This window comes from Pongo pygmaeus, chromosome 22, assembly GCF_028885625.2.
Source record: "Pongo pygmaeus isolate AG05252 chromosome 22, NHGRI_mPonPyg2-v2.0_pri, whole genome shotgun sequence".
Lineage (NCBI taxonomy): Eukaryota > Metazoa > Chordata > Mammalia > Primates > Hominidae > Pongo > Pongo pygmaeus.
In genome coordinates, this window is record NC_072395.2 from 1,699,191 (window position 1) to 1,725,002 (window position 25,812).

General features: G+C 40.0%; 1 long non-coding RNA gene across 5 annotated transcripts in view; it reads left to right on the top strand.

Moving 5' to 3' along the window:
* Nucleotides 1-958: 958 nt before the first annotated feature.
* Nucleotides 959-25,812, top strand: part of LOC134738974 (uncharacterized) — a 37,891-nt gene continuing 13,037 nt past the window's right edge. The window contains exons 1-3 of one of the 5 annotated variants that reach the window (XR_010125284.1): nt 974-7,884; nt 13,432-13,491; nt 13,944-14,000. This is a non-coding gene — a long non-coding RNA (uncharacterized LOC134738974). Of the gene's footprint in view, nt 13,492-13,943; nt 14,001-25,812 lie in introns of all 5 variants that reach the window. The other 4 variants (XR_010125282.1, XR_010125281.1, XR_010125283.1 and 1 more) reach the window with 4 other exon arrangements.

Below are 25,812 nucleotides of genomic sequence, written 5' to 3' on the forward strand. Positions count from 1 at the left end.
AAGAAGAAGACATTTATGTGGTCCACAAGCACACAAAAAGAAAAAAGAAAAAAGCTCATCATCACTGATGATTACAGAAATGCAAATCAAAACCACAATGGGATACCATCTCACACCATTTGGAATGGAAGTTATTACAAAGTCAGGAAACAACAGATGCTGGTGAGGCAGTGGAGAAATAGAAACGCTTTTACACTACAGGAGGGAGTGTAAATTAGTTCAACCATTATGGAAGACAGTGTGGTGATTTCTCAAGGATCTAGAACCAGAAATACCATTTGATCCAGCAATCTCATTACTGGGTATATACCCAAAGGAATATAAATCATTGTAGCATAAAGACACATGCACTCATATGTCTATTGCAGCACTGTTTACAATAGCAAAGACTTGGAGCCAACCCTAATGCCCATCATTGATAGACTGGAAAAAAGAAAATGTGGGACATATACACCATGAAATAATATTCCGCCATAAAAAGAATGAGTTCATGTCCTTTGCAGGGACGTGAATGACGCTAGAAACCATTATCTTCAGCAAACTAACACGGGAACAGGAAACCAAACACCATATGTTCTCACTCATATGTGGGAGTTGAACAATGAGAACACATGGACACCGGGAACGAAACATCACACACTGGGGCCTGTTAGGGGATTGAGCTCAAGGGGAGGGAGAAAATTAGGACAAATCCCTAATGCATGTGGGGCTTAAAACCTAGATGGCAGGTTGATAGATGCAGCAAACCACCATGGCACACATAAAACCATGTAACAAACCTGCACGTTCTGCACATGTATTCCAGAACTTAAAGTAAAACAAACTAACAAAAATGCACTAACGCTGAGGGGGAGTTGAGGTAGGGGCAGGAGTCAGGCGGGGGTGGGTGAGTCCTGGAGTTTTATCCAATCAGTGACACTGATGTGGGAACCGCCCAATCAGGCGCGCAGTGGGAGAGGAGAGGAAAGGAGGGCGTGGCTTCCGGCGTTTGGCGGGGTCTTTGTCTCTCGCTGGCGCTGGCACAGGAGCTTGGGATCCGTCTCCTCTTTCGTCTCCTCCACCTTGGGAGCCCCGGGCTACTCTCTCACAGCCCCTGTTGCCCTGCGACCTGTAGGTCCTTGGGGGCGCATAGTTAAGGTGCCAGGACATCCTGGAAGCTGGGAAATGGTGAGTATGCGGGGTTCGGCATCCTGAGAGGGGAGAGCAGCCTGCGAAACCGGCAGGACCGGCCTCCCCACGGTTAGCTCCCAGTCTCCCGCAGCTTGGCCCTCAATCCCCTGTGGCCGCAAGATGGCCGCTGGGCCAGCAGCGAGGACCCCCACGTCCGGCCCGGCCCATCCGGTCCTGTCCCTGGGCAGCGCCCTGCTCTGCGCCCACAGCCATGAGTATTTCCCAGATTGTTCAGGGATGCCAGGTGGGTCATCAGGGAAAAACCGAGACTGGGTGTTTGCGTGGGAGGAGCTGCGGCCCGTGGCGTCCACAGTCTCTCTTGTTAAAAATTAACGGGAGTCTATGTTAAAACGTTAACCAGTTTATCTGAACAAACAGTGACTGGTGAAATGGAAAGCACCCAGCCATGATTTGTGGTCCAACCGAGGGGCATAAAGGAAAGGCTTTTATAAGATGCATGAGAAAGCAACCCAAATTCATAAATTGTTTCCGGTTATGTAGTCGCCTTATTTGAACTATCCAGATGGAAATTTCCTAGTTACATATTCAGAGGTTAATTGCATGTTTGTCATTGGTTAAACCCGCATTTTGTTTCAGGCTAAGATAATGGTTTATAGGAAATGTATTTGAGTTAGGTTTTAGATTTTTTTTTTTTAACCTATGAACACAGGGCACTAGAGCCACTTTAGTCTAGTTTTCTGCTCTTTAATTATTTGAACACTCCAGAAGAGGACTGGTTTTCTCCTGTTTTTTTAATGTATGGCAAATGGAACCTCTAATCGACCAACCTGTTTTTCAGCCTAACTCAGACTTGCAGTAAAATTCTAAGGTCCCATTTTCTTTGCTGCATTCTCAAATGCAACACATGAGACCAGCTTTCCCTTGCCAATTTACAATGCTATTAACTATTTGTCCTTTACTATACATTTAATTAAAGTTTTCTGTTATTGGATTTCTTTCTACTTCTCCCTACAGTTCTGGCAATATTTGCTTTTTATATTTAGAAGCCTCCCTTTTGGGCACATAAATATATATAGCTATATTCTCTTGACAAATTAACGTCTATTATTACAGTATGGTAAACTCATTTCATGCTTGTGAGAGACATTGCTAGAAAGTCTATTTTGTCTAATTTAAGCATAACTACCATTGCATTCCTTTGATTATTATTTGCATGGAATATCATTTTCTATCCTTTCACTTTTAGCCTATGCTCTTAATTCATAATTGAGTCTCCTGTAAGCAGCATATTACCAGGTTTAAAAGATTCATTTATCTACTCTGTCTGCTTTAGTGTCTTTTGGCTGCTATAACAGAATATCACAGACTGGTAATAAAGAATGGAATTTTGTTTGACTCATAATTCTGGAGGCTGGGAAGGCAAAACAACATGATACTGGTATTTGTTGAAGGTCTAGTTGCTGGATAATAACTTGGCCAAAGATGTGAGGGAGAGAGAGCTTTTTTTAAAATGCATAACAGATCCATTCTTGTTATAATTAACCCATTCCCATAATAACAACATTAGTCCATTCATGAGGGCAGAGTTCTTATAGCTTAATTAATTTTTAAAGGTTCCACCTCTTAATTCTAACACATTGGCTATTAAATTTTATCCTAAATTTTGGAGATGACATTCAGTCTACAGCAGTATCTGTTTAGTAGATAATTTAATCTTCTTATTTGTAAGGTAGTGATTGGTAAGCAGTTACCATTGTAAATTTGTAGTTTTCTGTCCATTTTGAATTTGCTTCTTTTTTTTCTGGTTCTGTCTTTCCTGTGGTATTGTTAATTTTTGTTGAGACAAAGTTATACTTTCTTGCTCAGACTGAAGTGCAGTTGCATATCACAGCTCACTGTAGCCTCAACCTCCTGGGATCAAGCAATCCTCCCAACTTAGCCGCCCAAGTAGCTTGGACTACAGACACACACCACAACACCCAAGGAGCTTATGATTCTTCCACCTTGGCCTCCCAAAGTGTTGGAATTATAAGCAGAAGCCACCATATCCAATGTGTAATTTTTGTTGTTTGTATATGCTTTAATTACTTTCTCTCTTTCTGTTACAATTTTTTTCCTAGTGGTTATCATGAGACTTATATAAAACATCTTGTATTTTAATAGTCTGGTTTAAGATGATAACAGTTTAGAGTATTCTGAATTTTGGTATGTATTTAGCATTTTTAGTGACATTTATACTTTAGTATTTTTCATATTGGTAGTTAGCATTTCATCTTATCAATGTGAAGATTTCTTCTAGACCATGGCTGGAGAAGTAAAGAAAGTGGGTTTTGCCTGATTCAGGGACTATAGAGAGAACCAAGTTCTGCAGGCCTGTCACCTGTCTCAGGTGAGTATGAATTCTCTTGTGTTTTTGACAGATAGTTGCAGTGGCAGGACCAAAGTCAAATGAGTTATAGGCAAGTCTACAGTAAGATGTGGCAGTATTCTGTTTTGAAGCCGGGACCATGATTGGCAAGCTTGCCACTTGGTCAAGTGCTTACCCTCTGAAGATGTCTTCCTTGGTCTTTGCCTCCAGCTGGGTGTCACAAACTCTGAACTGGATTCCAAGGCTTACATGAATGCACTTATGTTTGCTGTGGCAGCTGCATTATGTTGTGAGGGATGTGCATGCAGAACCACCCATTCTGTCGTCTTGCTTATGTTACTCTCGTTTATATTTCACTTTCTGAAATGAATGTAAAGCTGGTGATTTTTAGATTCAAAAATTCTAAAATAAATTGCTGAAATTTACACATTATGTAAGCTATTAATAAAATTTCTTGTAGGTGAAACATATTTATTAAAATTTTTGTGTGTAATTTCAAGCTTACTGCAGGCAGAAAGGAATCATTAACATTTATATTCTTTTTTTAGTCTGTATCTAAATGATGGTATTTTTAATTCCAGATATTTACTTTATACTTCAGTAATGCTCAGCGTATTTTGCAAAATTTTTGTTGTTCTTTTATTTCGAAACATAAGGCTTTTTTAGCTCCTGAAAACTATATTATAGTCATAGAGTTTTATTATATTTTGTGGTAAGAAGAGCAGAAACATATTGAGGACATAATTAAATTCTCCTATCTTTTTAATGATTATTAATTAAATTCTTCTAATTAGAGCCTGTTATTAATGATTGTAATGTATTTTCTGTATAATTTTACTGCAATTTATTAATTTCCAATGACTTAGAATGTCTGCTTTTCATGAGTGCATGCAGTTGAATGATGTAGATATCTAAAGGGTAATTTTTTGGCCGGGTGTGGTCACTCATGCCTGTATTCCCAGCACTTTCGGAGGCCGAGGTGGGTGGATCACGGGGTCAGGAAATCAAGACCGTCCTGACTAATATGGTGAAACCCCGTCTCTACTAAATATACAAAAAATTAGCTGGGCACAGTGGCGGGCGCCTGTATTCCCAGCTACTCGGGATGCTGAGGCAGGAGAATGGCATGAATCCAGTGGGCAGAGCCGAGATCACGCCACTGCACTCCAGCCTGGGCGACAGAGCAAGACTCTGTCTCAAAAAAAAAAAAAGTTATTTTTCATTGTAAATCCATGTTTTTTTCAGGATTTTATGCATTAAAATCTCTCTTCTTATTTTCAATTGCGTGTTATTGCGTTTCTTTTCTTGGGTATGTTTTCTCAGATCAGTTAATTGTATTTTTGCTTTTAAAGCTTGATATCATGAGTTGAATGATAATTTTTAGCTCGATACACTTTATCTCAATGTGATGTTTAATATATGTGTGAATTAGCTGTGTTTGTTGGTTATAGATATATCTGTGAGGTTTTCACCTATGTAAGTCTGACATCTTTTTTGTTTGTTTGTTTGTTTGTTTTTTAGTTTCAGATAGGCTTTTTTTTTAAAAGAGAATTTTAAAACAGAGTAAAAAGAGCAGAAATCAGTTATTTGTCCTCTTGCAGGGTGGGGAGATAACTTCCTTCCCCACAGGTTTGAGGCTATGGCTAAGTGGTGAGTCTTGGGGAGATGCAGAAATGATCCATCCCAGGCACTTGGCTGGACTTAAGTAAGCACAGCCTTTGGGCCACAAGACCTGATGGCTTCGGTACTGGTCTGGACATAAGTCCCCATCTACCCAGAAATGTAGTCTTTTGTCTGCAACAACTGGCTGGAGAAATATTTCAGAAAGATGTGTGTCTGGAACACCCAAAGGCATACCTTTCCTTTCTCCTTGGCATAGGCCTTGCTGCACTGAGGAAACACCAGGTTTGCAATGGAGCCTTCAAGAGTCTTCATCCCTATGGAGCTCAGGGGCTCATAGGGTGACAGGAGAGGAGACAAGCTAACTTGGGAAGTATTCATCCTTCAGCTTCTCCCCCACTGAAACACTATATATTAGGGCCACAGTTCATGGCAAAACATACATGCTCTCTTTCTTTCTCTCACACCTACATCTCGGGAACCCAACAACTTGATGGCAGGTAGCTCTGGGTATCCTTGGTCTGGCATTCACCCACTGGGCATCTAAGCTGTGCTAAAGCTCTTTTCAATCATTTCTTACTCTTTCCAGGCCCATGTGGGTAGGTGTTCCAGCCTTCACTCTTTCAGGCTGATCATAAAGGCACAGTGTGGGAAAATCCCCTACTGTGATGGCCATTGCTGGGAAGCAGGGAAGGCTAAGGGCCCACTGCTGCCCAAGGCTAGTGTAGACACCATCTGCTCCAGTCGTCTCCTCAAAGATTGATATCAGGTGCAGCAGCTGCTGTCTGGAATGTTATCAAACCAGGCCTGCACAGGCACTGAATTCTCTGTGTGGAAGATGTAAGAAGCAGGCGAGTTGTCCAGGATGACAGTTTTCCTCAGGTCCGTCCCCAGATGGCTAAGGTCCTTGACATAGCAGCCCTGGTGGAACAAACATGACTCATGGGCTAGGCCACCCCAGAACACCCCACACTGGTCCAGCACACCCATCACAGTGTGTTCGGAACTGGTAGTTTCTTATTCTCACTGACTTCAAGAATGAAGCTGCAGACCCTCATGGTGAGTGTTACAGTTCTTAAAGGCGGCATGTTCGGAGTTTGTTCCTTCTGACATTCGGATGTGTTCAAAGTTTCTTCCTTCTGATGGGTTCGTGGTCTTGCTGGCTCAGGAATGAAGTTGCAGATGTTCGTGGTGAGTGTTACAGCCCTTAAGGCGGCACGTCTGGAGTTGTTCTTTCCTCCCAGTTGGTTTGTGGTCTCGCTGGCTTCAGGAGTGAAGTCGCAGACCTTCACGGTGAGTGTTACAGCTCATAAAGGCATTGTGGACCCAAAGAATGAGCAGCAGCAAGATTTATTGCAAAGAGCAAAAGAACAAAGCTTCCATAGTGTGGAAGGGGACCCGAGTGGGTTGCCACTGCTGGCTCGGGCAGCCTGCTTTTTTTCACTTATCTGGCCCCACCCACATCCTGCTGATTGGTAGAGCCAAGTGGTCTGTTTTGGCAGGGCTCTGATTGGTGCGTTTACAATCCCTGAGCTAGAAACAAAGGTTCTCCTTGTCCCCACCAGAATACCTAGATACAGAGTGTCAATTGGTGCATTTACAAACCCTGAGCTAGATACTCAGTGCTGATTGCTGTATTTACAATCCCTTAGCTAGACATAAAGGTTCTCCACATCCCCACCAGACTCAGGAGCCTAGCTGGCTTCACCCAGTGGATCCTGCACCGGATCTGCAGGTGGAGCTGTCTGCCAGTCCTGCGCCGTGCGCTCGCACTCCTCAGCCCTTGGGTGGTTGATGGGATTGGGTGCCGTGGAGGAAGTGGTGGTGCTCGTTGTGGAGTCTCCGGTCACACAGGAGCCGATGGAGTGGGGGAGGTTCAGGCATGGCAGGCTGCAGGTCCAGAGCCCTGCCCCGTGGGAAGGCAACTAAGGCCCAGTGAGAAATTGAGCACACCAACTGCTGGCCCAGGTTCTAAGCCCCTCACTGCCCAGGGCCGGTGGGGCAGGCCGGCCACACCGAGCGCGGGGTCCAACGAGCCCACGCCCACCCGGAACTCGCGCTGGCCCGCAAGCACGGTGCGCAGCTCCAGTTCCCGCCCGCACCTCTCCGTCTACAACTCCTCGCAAGCTGAGGGAACCAGCTCTGGCCTTGGCCAGCCCAGAAAGGGGTTCCCACACTGCAGCGGCGTGCTGAAGGGCTCCTCAAGTGCCGCCAAAGTGGGAGCCCTGGCAGAGGAGGCCCCGAGAGCGAGTGAGGGCTGTGAGGACTGCCAGCACAATGTCACCTCTCAACAGGATCTGCATACTTGTTCAGGCTGGAATGAAGACAGCAATGAAAAAAACACATTTAAGAAGTTGCTCCTGTCATCTCAGGATCTTATCCATATAAGGCCTCATGAGCAAATGGATCTGGTGTCTGATCCCCTCAATCTCTACAGGCATTAGGCAGTCAGCATTGCTGAATGCCTTCAAGGAGCTATGAACAAGGGTTTCATCCAGGTCAGTGCTCACACAGATCCTTCCTTGATTTTTCTCTGTCACCTCTGGGAGCAGGCAGGTTCCTGGGATCTGATAAAACTGATAATGGAGACTCTGGAGCTCATCCGACTTAGCAATGGTGTTGACTTCCTAATTATGTGTGAAGAGCTTAGCAGGGGAACGTGACTGGCCAACATGCTGGGTGCAAGAAGAGCAGAAAGGGGCCTTCTAAGGTGTGACAAACATGAGACCTCTTCGGAGAGCACTTTGGAAACCAGGACTTGCTTGGTAAGGACCAGGGCGTCTTCCCTCCATGCCTGGGTGATGATGGAGCCTTGTTCCATCTAACAATCCTGAGGGCTGGGCAGGCTGTGGGGGAAACCTGGCTGGCACGCTGGCTGGACTGGGATGGGGGGCATGGGCTGGGGCCTGATTCAGTTCCCGAGAGTCTGAGTTCCACAGCTGTTCACATTCCCCCTCTCCTTTCCATCACTGGCCGGGAAGGGAGGCGGCCTGTAGGGACGGCGGACAGCCTTGGCAGCGGCTCCCCAGGATGCCCCCAGCCCTTATTCTCCCAGCGGGAGCTTCAGGATCCTCAGTTTGTTTCTAACATAGAGAATCCACCAGATATGCATTTTTTTTTCAACTTTTATTTTAAGTTCACGGGTCCATATGTTATAAACTTTTTTTCAACTTTTATTTTAAGTTTAGGGGTCCATGTGCAGGATATGCAGGTCTGTTACATATATAAACGTATGCCATTGTGCTTTACTGCACAGATCATCTCATCACCCAGGTACTAAGGCCAGCATCCGCAGCTATTCTTCCTGATGCTCTCCTTCCCCTCCCTCATGCCATGAAACAGGTGTCCAGTGCGTGTTGTTCTTCCTAGTGTGTCCATGTGTTCTAATTGATCTGCTTCCGCTAATAAGTTAGAATAATAATAGGTGGTGTTTGGTTTTCAGTTCCTGCATTAGTTTGCTGGGTTTAATGGCTTCACACTCCAACCATGTCCCTGCAAGGGACATGATCTCATTACATTTTATGGCTTTATAGTGTTCCATGGTGTAGGTGTACCACATTTTCTTTATCCAGTCTATCATTGATGGGCATGTAGATTGATTACATGACGTTGCTATTGTAAATAGTGCTGCAATGAACATATGCATGCATGTATATTTAAAATAGATTTCTATTCCTTTGGGTGTATACCCAGTAATAGTATTGCCGGGTCAAACGGTATTTCTGCTTCTAGGTCTTTGAGGAGTCTCCACACTCTCTTCCACAATGCTTGAAATAATTTACACTCTCACCAACAGTGTAAAAGTGTTCCCTTTTCTCCACCACCTCACCAGCATCTGTTTTTATTTTTTTTTTACTTTTTATTAATAGCCATTGTAATTGGTGTGATATGGTATCTCATTGTTGTTTTGATGTGTATTTATCCAGTTATCTGTGACGTTGAGCTTTTCATGTTTGTTGGGCACATGTATGTCTTCTTTTGAGATATGTCTGTTCATGTCCTTTGACCACTTTTTAATGGGGTTGTTTGTTTTTCTCTTGTAAATTTCAAGTCCCTCGTAGATTCTGGGTATTGGACGTTTGTCAGATGGATAGGTTGCAAAATTTTTCTCCCATTCTCTAGGTTCTCTGCTCTAATGATAGTTTCTTTGGGTCTGCAGAAGCTGTTAATTTAATTAGACCCCATTAGTCAATTTTTGTTTTTGTTGCTATTGCTTTTTGCCTTTTTGTCATCAAATCTTTCCTCCTGCCTATATCTTGAATGCTATTATCTATATTTTTTCTTCTAAGGTTTTTATAGTTTTAGGTTGTACATTTAAGTCTTTAATCCATATTGAGTTAATTTTTGTCTATGGTGTTAGGAAGGGTTCCAGTTTTAATTTTCTGCATATGACTAGTCAGTTCTCCTTGCACAATTTATTGAATAGGGAGATCTTTCCCTAATTCCTTGTTTTTGTTGACTTTGTCAAAGATCATGTTGTTGTAGGTTTTTGGCTGTATTTCTAGGCTCCCTATTTTGTTTCATTTGTCTATGTTTCTGTTTCTATACCAGTACCATGCTGCTTTGATTACTGTACCAGTATAGTTTGAAGTTAGGCAGTGACGCTTTCAGCTTTTTTTTTTTTTTTTTCTTAAGGTTGGCTTGGCTATTTGGGCTCTTTTTTTGTTCCATATGAATTTTTAAAGTTTTTTTTTTTTCTAATTCTCTGAAGAATGTCAGTAGTTCAATGGGAATAGCATTGAATCTATAAATTACTTAGGGCAATATGCTCATATTCATGATACTGATTCTTCCTCTCCATGAGCATGAAATGTTTCTACTTTTGTTTTGTGTCCACTCTGATTTCTGTAAGCAGTTGTTTGTAGTTCTCCTTGAAGAGGTCCTTCACTTTTCTTCTTAGCTGTATTCCTAGGTATTTTTTTTCTCTTTGTAGCAAATGTGAATGAAAGTTCATTCATTATTTGTCTCTCTGCTTGCCTGTTGTTTGTGTACGGGAATGCTAGCTACTTTTGCACATTGATTTTATACCCTGAGATTTTGCTACTGTTGCTTATCACCTTAAGAAGCTTTGGGGCTAAGAAGATAAGGCTTTCTAGATATAGGATCAGGTCATCTACAAACAAAGATAATTTGACTTCCTCTCTTTCTATTAGAATACTCTTTATTTCTTCCTCTGTCCTGATTTTCCTGGCCAAGGTTTCTGATACTGTGTCGAATAGGAGTGGTGAGAGAAGACATAATTTTCTTGTGCCAGTTTTCAGGGGGAGTGTTTCCAGCTTTTGCACATTCAGTATGATATTGTCTGTGGGTTTGTTGTATATGGCGCTTATTATTTTGAGGTATGTTTCCTCAGTTCCTAGTTTATTGAGAATTTTAAATGTGAAGGAATGTTGAATTTTATTGCATACTTTTTCTGCATCTATTGAGATAATCATGTGGTTTTTGTATTTACTTCTCTTCATGTGACGAGTCACATTTATTGATTTGCATATGTTGAACCAACCTTGCATCCTGGGGACCAAGCCAATTCCGTTGTGGTGGATGCACTTTTTAATGTGCTGCTGGATTTGGTTTGCCAGTATTTTATTGAGAATTTTTGCACGGTGTTCATCAAAGACGTTAGCATGATGTTTTGTTGTTGTTGTTTTTGTATCTATATTAGGTTTTGGTATCAGGATGATGCTGGCCTGGTAGAATGAGTTAGAAAGAACATCTTTGTTTTCAATTTTTTTGGGGTAGTTTTAGGAGAAAATGTACCCTCTCCCCTTGTACTTCTGGTCAAATTCAGCTTGCTTGGTAGGCTAGTTTTTACTGCCTCAATTTCAGAACACATTATTGATCTATTCAGGTTTCAGTCTTGTGAAGGGTTTTTTTTTTGCAATAAATTGTCCATTTCTTCTAGATTTTCTGGTTTATGTGCATAGAGGTGTTTATAGTGTTCTCTGATGTTTGTTCTTATTTCCATGGGATCAGGGATGATGTCTCCCTTATTATTTCTCACTGTGTTTGGTTCTTCTTTCTTTTCTTATTTATTTGTCTAGCTAGTGTTCCATCTAGTTTATTAATTTTTTACATAAAACAGCTCCTGGATTGGTTGAGTTTTTTTTTTTTTTTTTGGAAGAGTTTTCAGTGTCTCTATGTCCTTCAGCTCTATTCTGATCTTGGTTATTTCTTGTTTTCTGCTAGCTTTCAGGTTCTTTTTCACTTGGTTTCCTTGTTCTTTTAATCAAGATGTTAGTCTGTTAACTTTAGATCTGTCTAGGAATTTTTTTTTTTTTTTTCTTGTGGGAGAGTCTCACTCTGTTGCCCAGGCTGGAGTACAGTGGCATGATCTCGGCTCACTGCAACCTCCGCTTTTCAGTTTTAAGTCATTTCTGCTGTCTCAGCCTCCTGAGTAGCTGGGATTACAGATGTGCATCACCACACTCAGTTAATTTTTGTATTTTTTTGTAGAGATGGGGTTTTGCTATGTTGGCCAGGCAGGTCTTGAACACCTGGCCTCCAGTGATCTGTCTGCCCCAGCCTCCCAAAGTGCTGGAATTACAGGCATGAGGTACTATGCCCAACCCTTTCTAGCTTTTTGATGTGGACATTAGTGCTATAAATTTCCCTTTTTTCTTGGTTTCTAGTGATTATTTTATTCCATCTTGGTGAGTAGTCAGGGAAATAATCGTAAATTCACAATCAACTTATAGTTAAATCTAAACAATTATGTGAGGAGAACCCTTTATTATTTGAAGGGGATGTTTGAAGATTTTGTAACTGTGCCTTTTAGGTAGTCTTAAGTTTCTAATTGTCGTTAAAAACATGCCATTGTCATTTCTAACATTTTAAGTATATGGTTTAGAAGTCGTAAGAATAGTTCTATTGTTTTGCAATAGGTTTTAGATAATTTTTGTCTTACAAAAGTAAAAGTGAATACTCATTACTTGTGAAAGAAGTTAGTTAGCTTGCTTTAGGTAGGTAGCAACAGAAGGGTCCCTGGAAAGTCCCTGGACCTTGGGTCAGTGTCTCATCCCTGCATAATATAAAATGAATCCTGGAAAAAATCAAGCTGCAGACACCAACAAGGGAACTAGCACTTGGTGTTGTGCTTGGAGACCTGCCCACGGCTGCACAGATAGAAAAACCTCCGGCCCATTTGGATAGAAACTTGTACAAACCTCCAGCCCACTTAGTTAAGGGAACAAGACCGAACTGGAATAGAAATGCCGTTGTTTGTCCAGGCACGGTGGCTCATGCCTGTACTCTCAGCAATTTGGGAGGCAGAGGAGGGCGGATCACCTGAGGTCGGGAGTTCGAGACCAGCATGACCAACATGGAGAAACTCCGTCTCTACTAAGAATACAAAATTACCCGGGCATGCTGTCGCATGCCTCTAATCCTAGCTACTTGGGAGGCTAAGGCAGGAGAATCGCTTGAACCCAGGTGGCAGAGGTTGCTGGGAGCCGAGATCGCACCATTGCACACCAGCCTGGGCAACAAGAGCAAAACTACATCTCAAAATAAATAAGTAAATAAATAAATAAATAGAAGAAAGTACATCTCAAAAAAAAAAAAATGAAAGAAAGAAAGAACAGAGAAAGAAAAAAAGAAACGCCTTTGCCCTTTGTACAGTCAGTGGACTCCCAGGAAAAAGTTTCTTCTCCTTTTGTGGGCATAAGCACAGTGGGCTCTGGTGCATTCCGGTCGATACTCTCCTTTATTTGAACTGTAAGTCTGATCTCTATGAATAATTACTTCAGCCCGTAATTGCTCCCTGGCCAAGCTGCTTGGCCAAGATTTCACCTTATCTTCTGATAAGTCCTGGGCCAAGCTAAGTAGCATCTATGAATCATCCCTTCAGCTCCTGATTGGTACCGGGCCAAAGTCATGGGTCAAGCTAAGCCACACGTTTTTCAAGACGGCCTGTGAACTATGCACATTCCCTTCCCTTCCCTTCCCAGTCCATAAAAACCCTGGACCCCAGCCTCATAGAGGGCACCCCGTTCAGACACCTATCTCTGCTGGCAAAGAGCTTTTTTTTCTTGCTTATCAAACTTTCACTCCAACCTCACCTTTGTGTTCAGGCTCCTTAATCTCCTTAGAGGTAGAAAAAAGAACTCTGGGTGTGATCTCAGACTACGAGATACTGTTACATCTTAGTGCACTGCTGAGACTACAACACTTGGTTTCTATGAGTTTGACTGACTAAATATTTTATGTAAGTGTAATTATACGGTTTTCCTTTTTGACTGTCTTGTTTTACTTTACCGAATGTTTTCAAGATTTGTCCTTATTGTAGTACTTTTCAAGATTTCCTTATTTTTAAGGCTGAATGCTATCCCAGTGAATATACCTGCCCTGTTTGTTGAATCTACTCATCCTTAAAGGTACATTTGCTTCCAGGTAGTATGTTTGTGAGTAATACTACAATGTACATAATTGTGCATATATCTATTCCATGTTCTGCTTTGCCTGTTTGGGATATTTTTCTCACACTGATTTAGTACTATGTGTATTCCCTTGCTTTTGTTGTCTGATCCGTTGATGTTACATCCCCCAAATTATTGCCAAGACCACTTGTCATGAAGCTTCACCCTTCTGTATTGTGCTAGGAATTTTAGAGCTATAGGTTTTACATTATAGTCTTCATTTTTTAAAATTGACACATTTAATTGTACATATTTTGGGGAAACAATTATGTATGTATGTTGTATAGCAATAAAAATCAGAGTACTTAGTATATTTATTGCCTCATGCATGTGTTGTTTTTGTGGTGAGAACATTCAAAAGCTTCTTCTCTAGCTATTTTATTTTATCTTTATGTATTAACTTTTTTTAGGGACAGGATCTTGCTCTAACACCCAGACTGGAGTGCAGTGGTGCAATCCTAGCTCAAGTAACCTCAAACAATCTTCTAACCTCAGCTTCCCAATTAGCTGGGACTACAGGAACCTGCCACCATGCCTGGATAATGTTTTAATTTTTCACAGAGACAGGGTCACACTATGTTGTCCAGGCTCATCTTGAACTTCTGTCTTCAAGTGATTCTCCCACCTCAGTCTCCCAAAATGTATGGATTGCAGGAATGTGCCACCACAAGTGGTCTCTTTTAGGTATTTTGTAATATGCGATACCTTTTCATTAATTATTATTATTCTACCGTGTAATAAAAAACAAAAACTTCTTTCTCCTGTCTAATTGTAACACTAAGCAGCCTTTTCCCGTCCTCCTATTTCAGTCTCTGGTAACCCGCGTTGTACTATTTGCTTATATCATCCCTTTTTTTCAGGTTACACAAATGAGTGAGATAATAAGATCATAAAGTACTTGTGTTTCTCTATGTGCCTTATTTTACTTAACGTGGTATGTTCAAGGTTCATCCATGCTCTCTTAACTGACAGAATTTTATCCTTTCTTATGGCTGAATAGGATTTCACTGTGTATATAAATTACATTTTCCTTATCTATGTATCTGTTGCTGTACATTTGAATTGATTCCATATATAAGCTATTATAAATAGTTCTGTAATTAACATGAGAATGAAAATATCTTTTTGACACAGTGATATCCTTTCTTTTGGATATACAGCCAAAAGTAAAATTGCTGGATCATATAATAGATTTATTTTCAATTTCTTTCTGAAACCTCCATATTATTTTCTATAATGGCCATACTAATTTACAATTCCACCAACAATGTATACATTCACTAGTTTTTATATCCTCATTAGTACTTTTTATTTATTTATTTATTTTTATTATAGCCATTTTAATGGGAGTGAGGTGGTACCTCATTGTGGTTTGGATTTGCATTTCTTTGCTGATTAGTAATGTAGAACATCTTTTTATGTTCCAGTTAGCCATTTTTGTATCTCTTTTTGACAAACGTCTGTTAAGATCTTTTGCATTTTTTAAAATTAGATTATAAGTGTATTTATTTTGAGATTTTAAAGTTTCTTATATATTCTGAATATTAGCCTTTTGTCATATGTATAGCCTAAAAACGTTTTCTTTCATTGCCTAAGCTGTCTCTTCAATCTTTTAGTTGTCTTTTTAATATGAAAAAGCATTTTAGTTTGACATAATGTTGTTTGCTTATTTTTGATTTTGTTGCGTAGGTTTTGACATCTTATTTTAATAATCCTTTCCCAGTCCAATGTTATAAAGTTTTTTTATGTTTTTCTCTAATAGTTTCATAATTTATGGCATTACATTTAAGTCTTTATTTTGAGTTGATTTTCATATATGGCAAGGCCCAATGGTCTAGTAGAATTTTTCTGAATATAAATATTTAAATGGCCCTGCACCATTTATTGAAGAGATTAGCTTTTCCCTAAAGTGTGGGCTTGGCAATTTTATTGACAATCAGTTGGCTTTAGGTGCATAAATTAACATCTGGGCTTATTGGGCACATTAGTCTATTTGTTTGTTTTTATGCCAGTACAGTGCTGTTTTGGTTACTGTAGCTTTATAGGAAGTTTTGAAGTTTGATAAAGTGATGCCTTTAGCTTGGCTTATTTTGCTCAAAGTTGTTTGTCTATTCAGAGTTTTTTGTGGATCCACACAAATTTAAAATATTTTTTCTATTTCTGTGAAAAACTGTCATTGATATTTTGATAAAAATCACGTTATGTCTGTAGATCACTTTGGGTAGCTATATTAACAGTATTATTCCAGTGTATAAACACAGGATTTTTTCATGTATTCATTAGTATTTTATATTTTTTATCCATGTTTTGTTGTTCACAGAGTAGAGATCCTTTACCTTTTTAGTTAAGTTTGTTTCCAGGTGTATTAGTCGGGCTTCCCTGGAGAGATCAAAAGATCCCACAATAGGTTGTGTGCAAGTTTGAGGAGCGAGGAGAGGCAGTCCACGTCCCAAAGCTGAAGAACTTGGAGTCTGGTGTTTGAGGGCTGGAAGCGTCCAGCACAGGAGAAAGATGTATGCTGGGAACCAAGGCCAGTCTCTCCTTTTTACATTTTTCTGCCTGCTTTATATTCACTGGCAGCTCATTGGATGGTGCTCACCCAATTAAAAGTGGGTCTCCCTTTCCCAGCCCACTGACTCAAATGTTAATCACGTTTTTCAACACCCTCACAGGCACACCCAGGATCAATGCTTTCCATCCTCCAATCAATTTGACACCCTGTATTGAACATCACATTAAGTATTTTAATTTTTGTTCCTTTTGCCTATGCAGAAGAAGCGTTGGATGAAATTCCATATTCATAATGATGAAACCTCTTAACAAATTAGGAATAGAAGTTATGTGCCTCAACACAATAAAGGCCATTTATGACAAAGCAATGCTAACATTATACTGAATAAGGAAAAGCTGAAAGCTTTCTCTCTGAGATCTGGAACAACACAAATCACCCCCACTTTCAGCCCTCTTATTCAACATAGTACGGGAAGTCCTAGGCAAGGACGTTAGGCAAGAGGAAGAACTAAAACTCATACTAATTGGAAAGGACGAAGTCAAATGGAATCTGATTGTGGACAAACTAATCTTATATGTGAAAAACTCTAAACACTACACCAAAAACTATTAGAACTACTAAACAAATTCAATAACATTGCAGATGCGCACCACTACTCCTGACAAATTTTTGTTATTTTTCACAGAGACAGGGTTTTGCCATGTTGCCCAGACTAGTCTCAAAATCCTAAGTGCTATAGGTATTTTCTTTGTTGTTACTATAGATATTACCAAGAATAACTACTATTGCCTATAAAAGCCTGCCTCTTTATGGCTCCCTAAGTGTTTTCTTGATGTCACAAATTATATCATTTTGTATTATAAATCAATTGGCACAGATTACAGTCACTTTTAAGCCTTGTTATGTCAAATATATAGCAGAAGTAAAATATTCTGTGCATCTTCATTATAATAACAAAGAATATAGTTAGAATTGGTAAAGTTTCATTAAATTTTAGGTCATTTTCTCCCTCAAATTTTGAGAGTTCTCAGCCACTGTTTGTTTATTGAAATAACTTTGCTGCTCTCTTTTCTCTCTTTTTATTTTAGAATTCCCATTATAAGTATATTGGCCATTTTAATGGTATCCCATAAGTCCCTTAGGCTCTCTTAATTTTTAAAATTATTTTTAGCCTCCACAGCCTATAATTTCAAATGACTTCTTATCAAGCTTGCTGGATTTTTTCCTGCTAGATCAAACCTGTTGCTGGACCTTCTAGTGAATCTCTAAATTCAGGTATTTTACTTTTCAGCTCCACACTTTATGTTTCGATTTTGTACCTTTAATCACTTCGTTGATAATCTCATTATCTTCATGCATTGTTTTCTTTTTCTGTTTAGTTTTCTATGTTCTTCTTTAGCTGACTGAGCATCTTTAAGCTAGGTGTTTTAGCCAGGCACAGTGACATGTGCATGTAATTCCAGCTACTTTGAAAGCTAAGGCAAGAGGACTACTGTATTAAACCATTCTTATACTGCTAATAAGGACAAAAACAAGACTAGGTAATTTATCATGAAAAACGTTTTAACGGTCTCACAGTTTCACATGATTAGGGAGGTCTCACCATTATTGAAGCAAGCAACAGACTTTGTTCAGGGGAACCTCCACTTATAAAGCCATCAAATCACATGAGACTTATTTGCTATCATGAGAACAACACGGGAAAATCCTACCTCCATGATTCAATTATCTCCTACTGGGTCCTTTCCAGGAGAAGTGGGGATTATTCCAATTCAAGGTGAGATTCGGTCGGGGACACAGAGCCAAACAATATCAATTACTTAAGGCCAGGAGTTTGAGACCACCTTGGGCAATATTGTGACAAGCTGTATGTAAAAAATATTTCTACAGATTAGCCATGCATGGCGGAATGTTCCTGTAGTCTCAGGAAGTTGAGGGTGATGTAAGACTATTGCTTGAGTTCACCAGGAATATGAGACTGCATTGAGCTATAATCATGGTGTTGTATTCCTGTCTGGGTGAGAGAGTAAGACCTCTTTTTAGAATTTCAAATTTATTTTAGATTTAGGAGGTACCTACACAGGTTTTTAACATGGGTATTTTTTATAATGCTGAGGTTTGAAATGTGAGGAATTCCATCACCCAGGCAGTAAGCATAGTACTAAGTAGACAGTTTTTCAGTTCTTGGTCCCTCCCTCTCTCCACCCTCTAAGGGTTGTCTATTATTTTTGTTTTTATGTCCATTTGTAGCCGGTGTTAATTTCCATTTATAAGTGAGAACATGCAGTATTTTCATTTTCCATTTCTGCATTAATTTGCTGTGTATAATGGCCTTTAGTTGTATTAACGTTGCTGCAAAGGACAAGTTTTGTTTTGTTTTGTTTCGTTTTGGTTTTTGCTAAGTAGTATTGGTGTACATGTGACACTTTTTATATTCAATTTACCATTAATAGGGTGGACACGGTGGCTGACGCCTGTAATCCCAGAACTTTGGGAGGCTGATGTGGGTGGATCATGAGGTCAGGAGATCGAGACCATCCTGGACAACATAATGAAACCCCGTCTCTACTGAAAATATAAAAGTTAGCCGGGCGTGGTGGCACGGGCCTATAGTCCCAGCTACTCGGGTGGCTGAGGCAGGAGAATTGCTTGAACCTGGGAGGCGGAGGTTGTAGTGAGCTGTGATCATGCCACTGCACTCCAGCCTGGGCAACAGAGTGAGATTTCATCTCAGAAAAAAAAGAAATTACCATTATTAGACACCTAAGGTGATTCATGTCTTTCCTCTTATAAATAGTGTAGTAATGAACCAACAAGTGCATGTGCTATTTTGGTAGAATAATTTATTCTCTTCTGGGTATATACCCAGCGGTGAAATTGCTGGGTTGAATCATAGTTTAACTCTCAGTTATTTGGAAAGGCTCCAAGCTGCTCTCCACTGTGGCTGAACAAATTTGTATTCCTATAAACAGTGTATAAGTGATTTTTTTCCCTCTAAAACCTCTTCAACATGTATTATCATTTTACGATTTAACAAAAGCCATTCTAACTGGTGTACGATGGTGTCTTATTGTGGTTTTTATTTACATTTCCTTGATGGTTAGTGATGATGAGCATTTTTCATGTTATTTGGCCACTTGTATGTATTCTTTTGAACAGTGTCTGTTATTGCCCACTTTTTTATGGGGTAATTTTTTGCTTGTGAATTCTTTAAGTTTCTTACAGGTTCTGAGTATTAGATTTTGTCAGGTTCATAATTTGTGAATATTTTTCCCATTCTGCTAGCTTTGGGGTTAGTTTGTTTTTATTTTTCTAGTTTCTCTAAGTGTGATTTTAAATTGTTAGTTTGAGATCTTTCTAACTTCTTGATGTAGGTATTTAGCACTCCCAACTTTCCTCTTAACAGTGCTTTTCCTACATCCCAGACATTTTGTTATATTGTGTCTCTTCATCTATTTCAAAGTTTTTTAAATTTTCTGCCTTAATTTTGTTGTTTACCCAAAATTCATTCAGGAGCAAGTTGTCTAATTTCAATATCATTCTGTAATTTTGTGAGATTTTATTGGTATTGATTTTTATCTTTGCTCCATTGTGGTCTGACAGTCTGACAGTATGGTTGGCATAATTTTAATTTTTAAAAAATGCATGGATAATTGCTTTATGGCTGGGAAGTGGTCAATCCTAGTGTATATTCTGTGAGCAGATGAGAAGAATTTACTTTCCATAGATGATGTGTGGCATATACTATAAATGTCTACTAGTTTGAATTGATCAAATGTCAAATCAAACTCCAGAATTTCTTCGTTAAGTTTCTGCCTAGATGATCTGCCAAACACTTAGTGGGGAGTTGCATTCCCCTACTATTATTGTGTGTCTACTTGAGTCTTATTGTAGGTCTAGCAGTACTTGTTGTATAACTCTATGTTCCCCAAAGTTGGGTGCATCTACATTTAGGATAGATAAGACTTCTTGTTGAATTGAACCCTTTATCGTTATGCAATACCTTTCTTTGTTTTATTTTCCTATTAATTATTTAAAGTCGTTTTTTCTTAAAAGAGAAAAAATTCCAGGTATGGTGGCTCATGCCAGCACATTCAGACTGAGGCAGTAGGATTGCCTGAGACCACGAGTTTGAGACCACCCGAAGCAATATAGCAACATTCCGTTTGTACAAATTTTTTTTAAAGAAACTGTACAGGAGTGGTAGTGTGCACAACTGTGGTCATATTTACTCAGGATACATAGATGGCATGACTGCTTGACTTCAGAAATTTGAGGTTAAAGTGAGCTGTGATTTCACCACTGCACTCTGTCCCAGGAGATAGAGTAAGATCCTGTGTTTTCTTACTACTACCATCCTGTCCTGGTTACTGTGGCCTTTTAGTATAGTCTGAAGTCAGCTAGCGTGATGCCTCCACCTTTGTTCTTTTTGCTTAGGATTGTCTTGTCTATGCAGGATCTTTTTTGATTCCATATGAAATTTAAAGTAGGTTTTTTTTTCTAATTCTGTAAAGAATGTCAACGGGAGCTTGATGGGGATAGCACTGCATTTATAAATTTCTTTGGCAATATGGCAATTTTCACAATATTGATTCTTCCTATCCATGAGCACGGATTGTTTTCCGTTTGTTTGTGTCCTCTTTCATTTCCTTCAGCAGTGGTGTGTAGTTCTCCTTGAAGAGGTCCATTACATCCCTTTTAAGTTGGATTCCTAGGTATTTTATTCCCTTTGTAGCAATTGTGAATGAGAGTTCACACATGATTTGGCTCTCTGTTTGCCTATTATTGCGTATAGAAATGCTTGTGATTTTTGAACATTGATTTTGTATCCTGAGACTTTGCTGAAGTTGCTTATGAGTTTAAGGGGATTTTGGGCTGAGATGAGGGGGTTTTCTAGATATACAATCATGTCATCTGCAAACAGAGACAATTTGACTTCCTATTTTAATACGCTTTCTTTCTTTCTTTCTTTGGCTGATTGCCAGAATTTTCAATTCAATATTGAATAGGAGTGGGGAGAGATGGTGTTCTTTTCTTTTGCAGGTTTTCAAAGGGAATGCTTCCAGTTTTTGCCCATTCAGTATGATATTGCCTCTGCATTTGTCATGATTAACTCTCATGATGTTGAGATAGGTTCCATCAATACATAATTCATTGAGAGTTTTTACCATGAAGAGGTGTGGAATTTTATTAAAGGTCTTTTTTGCATCTGTTGCGATAATCATGTGGTTTTTGTCATTTGTTCTGTTTATGTAATGGATTACATTTATTGATTTGCATATGTTGAATCAGCTTTGCATCCCAGGGATTAAGCTGACTAGATCGTGGTGGATAAGCTTTTTGTTGTGCTGCTGGATTCGGTTTGCCAGTATTTTATTGAGGATTTTCGCGTCGATGTTCATCAGGGATACGGGCCTGAAATTTTCTTTTTTTGTTGTGCCTTTGCCAGGTTTTGGTTTTAGGATGATGCTGGCCGCGTAAAATGAGTTAAGGAGGAGTACCCCTTTTTCTATTGTTTGAAATAGTTTCAGAAGGAATGGTACCAGCTCCTCATTGTACCTTTGGTGGAATTCGGACATGAATCCGTCTGGTCCTGGACTTCTTTTAGTCGGTAGGCTTGTAATTACTGTCTCAAATTTAGAACTTGTTATTGGCCTATTGAGGGATTCGACATCTTACTGGTTTGGACTTGAGAGGGTATACGTGTCCAGGAATTTATCCGTTTCATCTAGATTTTCTAGTTAATTTGCAAAGAGGTATTTATAATATTCTTTAATGATACTTTTTATTTCTGTGGGATCAATAGTTATATCCCCTTTATCATTTCTTTTAGCATGTATTTGATTCTTCTCTTCTTCCTTATTAGTCTGGCTAGAAGTTTACTTATTTTCTTGATCTTTTCAAAAAACCAGCTCCTGGATTCATTGATTTTTTGACGGGATTTTGTGTCTCTATCTCCTTCAGTTCTACTCTGATCTTAAATCTTGTCTTCTGCTATCTTTTGAATTTGTTTGCTCTTGTTTCCCTAGTATTTTTAATTGTGATGTTACGGTGTCTATTTTAGACCTTTTCTGCTTTCTCTTGTGGGCATTTAGTGCTATAAGTTTCCCTTTACACTCTACTTTAGCTGTTTCGTATTTTACTTATTAAGAACTCAGTCTTTCTTTTTCATCATGATAGTCTTGACTGTTTTATGTTTATGTAATGTAAAATTGACTACACAGTATTTACAAAGATTTTACCAAAATATTTTATTGAGAATGTACAAACCTGTCATTCAAATAGAGGAGAAGTTACATTGTAGTAATAAATAGCCACAAAACAAAACCCGAAAAGACATCCAAACTAGAATAAAACAAAACATTTTAACAAAAACAGAAAGATAAAACTGGCAACATATTTGTGCAGTTTATATCACAAAGATGCTCACGTCTCCACTCTGAAGAGAGCTTTTAGAAGTTCATTTAAAACATGGCAAAGACCTTATCCCACACGTCACAGAAAAAATAAATTTAAGCATCTGTTAACACATGAACATATTATCAAGCTCTGACATAATCAAAGTTAAATATTTCACAAGAGATTCTACAGTTTGGGAGAAATAGAAAAGTGTTTTTTTTCTTTTCTCCAGGCCCACAAGTCTAGTTTCTTGGGCTCCCTCAATATTCTGGGGTTTTCATCAGCTCCCCAAAATATAGGAAGCACAGAGCAGGTGGTGGCTGAATGTGGGTTATCCTGTGAAACCATATTTAAGATGAGAGCCCTTGGTCAATTGTATTGTAATCAGCTGGCTCAGGAAAGAAGACCTGGCTGTCCAGAGCTCTACATCTACAACCCTGGGTATGACAGGAGGCCTGAGAACCCATGGGGCCCAAACCCACCCCATCCCAATAATCATCCAGTATTGAGGACTCTGGCACCAAATTCTCACAGAGCATATGCTTATGCAGTTTTACATTTAATTTCTCATTACAATTGGGAAATTGATGTCCCAAAAGAGGCAGGGACTGGTCCAGATCTCGGGAGGTAGGCAGGCTCCAGAGCATTAGGGAGGGCTCCAGCTTCCTAGGCCTTGGCTCCGTCCTACCTATCAGGTTTGTTTTGCAAATTAGAGTCTGTAGCTACACATTCAAGGGCACAGAAAATGAGCAGATCCAGAGTTCTTTTCACTTGGGGACCTCTCCATGTTAGTTTCAAGATGACAAGACTGGGGTTCTGCATCCAGCTCTGAGGGCACCTGGAAGTAAAATGAGCTATGCTCCACCTCAGCTTAATGTAGACTATGCCTACAGGAAAGCCTGTTTTCTTCCTCATAAAAAGGAGTGCCTGAAGTGGGTGACCTCGAAGATTTCACCTACTCTTAAGTGTCTGCCTGCCTGCATTCTTGCTCTGAGACTGCAAAAATGCATCCACTCTCTGCAGGTCCTTCAAATCAGAGGGACGCATGGCTACTTGAGAGGCTTCTTGTGTAGATGAAGATGAGACAGAGTTAAATGTGCCAGAGCATTGGACTCCGAGGCTGAAGTCCACGAAAATCCCAGCTACTGTTGGGTTCTTAAGGTCCTCATTTGAAAGTGGTAGGAAATGATTTCACTGGATAAGTGGAGGATACTTCATGAGTAAATAGCACAACCGAAAAGGTGGAGGCAAAGAGAGGGCAAAACGGGATTCCTAGGTCACTCATTATACTTGGGACCTTCAGATCTTGCTACTTTATCCCCTAGGACCTTGAAGAACCAGTGTCTTGAGGACACAAAAATCAAGGTACCTGATTTGTTCCGTAGTGCTCCTGCATGGGGCTGTAGTATTAGTGATGGCCTGGAGGTGGTTACAGCCTGCTGTTTCTGGTGCCCACTGAGCTTTACTGGAGCAGCTGGAACAAGTAAGAGTCACACACCTCATGTTGTTATGAGTGACCTCCAAATTATCATGCGGTGAAAGGATGAAGGGATATTAGAGATCCCCCATATAACCACAGCCAGTCTGTTTTCTCTTGCGCTCACCCTTTGCCAGCTAACCTGGTGGGTCCAACATGTGGTACAGAAAATTATTACATCATGCCTGCACCCCCCAACCCAGGACCAAACCGTCTGAGGACAGCTGGACAAAAATACTAAAGCAAGTATATGTGAAAGAAAAGAGCAAGGACTATAATATAAAGTAGATTGTTGGGAAGAAAAGCTGGAAAATTATTCCATGGGAGGACCTCAGGCCTCACTGGGGTGACTTTTAATCCATGATGAGGATGACAACAGGAAGGCATCTGCACAAGCATGTGTCAGGGAGAAGCCACCCTTAGTGAAGAGACTCATAGGTGTGAGTTTGACAGAGGTTACAAAGGAACTAGTTTGGCTGCAGACACCCTGAGGAAGATATAAGCAGAGGGATGGAGAATCCTAGGACCTGGGAGATGAGGCTAGATATCTACTCCTTTCTGACAACATTGCCTTAAAACTCAGGACTTTCCAACGACATAAAATATCTCATAATTTGTGTGGACCAGAATCTGGACACAGTTCAGCTGGCTACCTCTGCCTTCAGGTCTTTTAGGAGACTGGGGCTGTGGTCTTAACTGAAGCTGGACTGGGAAAGTATGAGCCTTTAAGCTGACTCGTGTGAAAATTGGCAGGGTTTAGTGTGGACAGAGAGCCTGATGTTCCTTCTCTCTACTGGTCTGAGCACCCCCTAAGGTCTTTGCTATGTGGGTCTCTGCATGGAGCATCTCATAACATTGGAGCTTGCTTTCTGTGTTTGAGGAATACAATAGAGAGAAAGAATTAGACAAAAAGGTTTACACAAAAAGAGACAGAGAGAAAGATCGAGGGCGCAAACAGGAAAAACCCAGTAGTAGAAAAATGAGAGATTTAAAAAAATCTTGACAGGGTGCCGTGGCTCACACCTGTAATCCCAGCACTTTGGGATGCTGAGACTGGTGGATCGCCTGAGGTCAGGTGTTTGAAACCAGCCTGGACATCATGGTGAAACCACCGTCTCTTCTAAAAATACAAAATGAGCCAGGTGTGGTGGCACATGCCTGTAATCCCAGCTACTTGGGAGACTGAGGCAGGAGAATCACTTGAACCTGAGAGGCGAAGGTTCCAATAAGCCGAGATCGCACCACTGCACTCCAGCCTGGGATACAAGAGTGAAACTGTGTCTCAAAAACAAAAACAAAAACAAAAACAAACAAACAAAAACAAAGACAGAAAAAAAAACTTGAGAATTACAATAAATTTTCTTCTATATTTGTGTTAAAATTGTAACCCCCGGTGTAATACTATAAGGAGGTAGGATGCAATTAACCCCTGAGGGTGGGACCCTCATATAGAGATCACTGGCTTTATACAAGAAACTGCAGAGGGCTCTCACCCTCCTTCTACAAAATGAGGATAAAACCTGAAGTGTGCAGTCTGACATTCATTAGCGAGTCATCACCAGAGCTCAACCCTGCTGTCACCCTGATCTCAAATTTGAACCTCTGGAAGTATGAGAAATTAAGTCCTGTTGTCTATAAGCTGCCTATCTATTGTTCTTTGGCATAGCAGCCTGAGGTAATACAAAATTGAAATCCTTTTCTGTATTTCATTGGACAGAAGCTGAATTTGTAACCCCTACACTGTTAAAAAAAATGACTTAAAAAACAGATCTTCAGAATGAAAATAGGAAACGGCTTGTTGAAACACTAAAATTGCATCTGCTTATGAGATTTTTAAACATTGGCTGAAATTGTTCTAACCAATATGGCCAACTGAAGTCCATGAAGAATC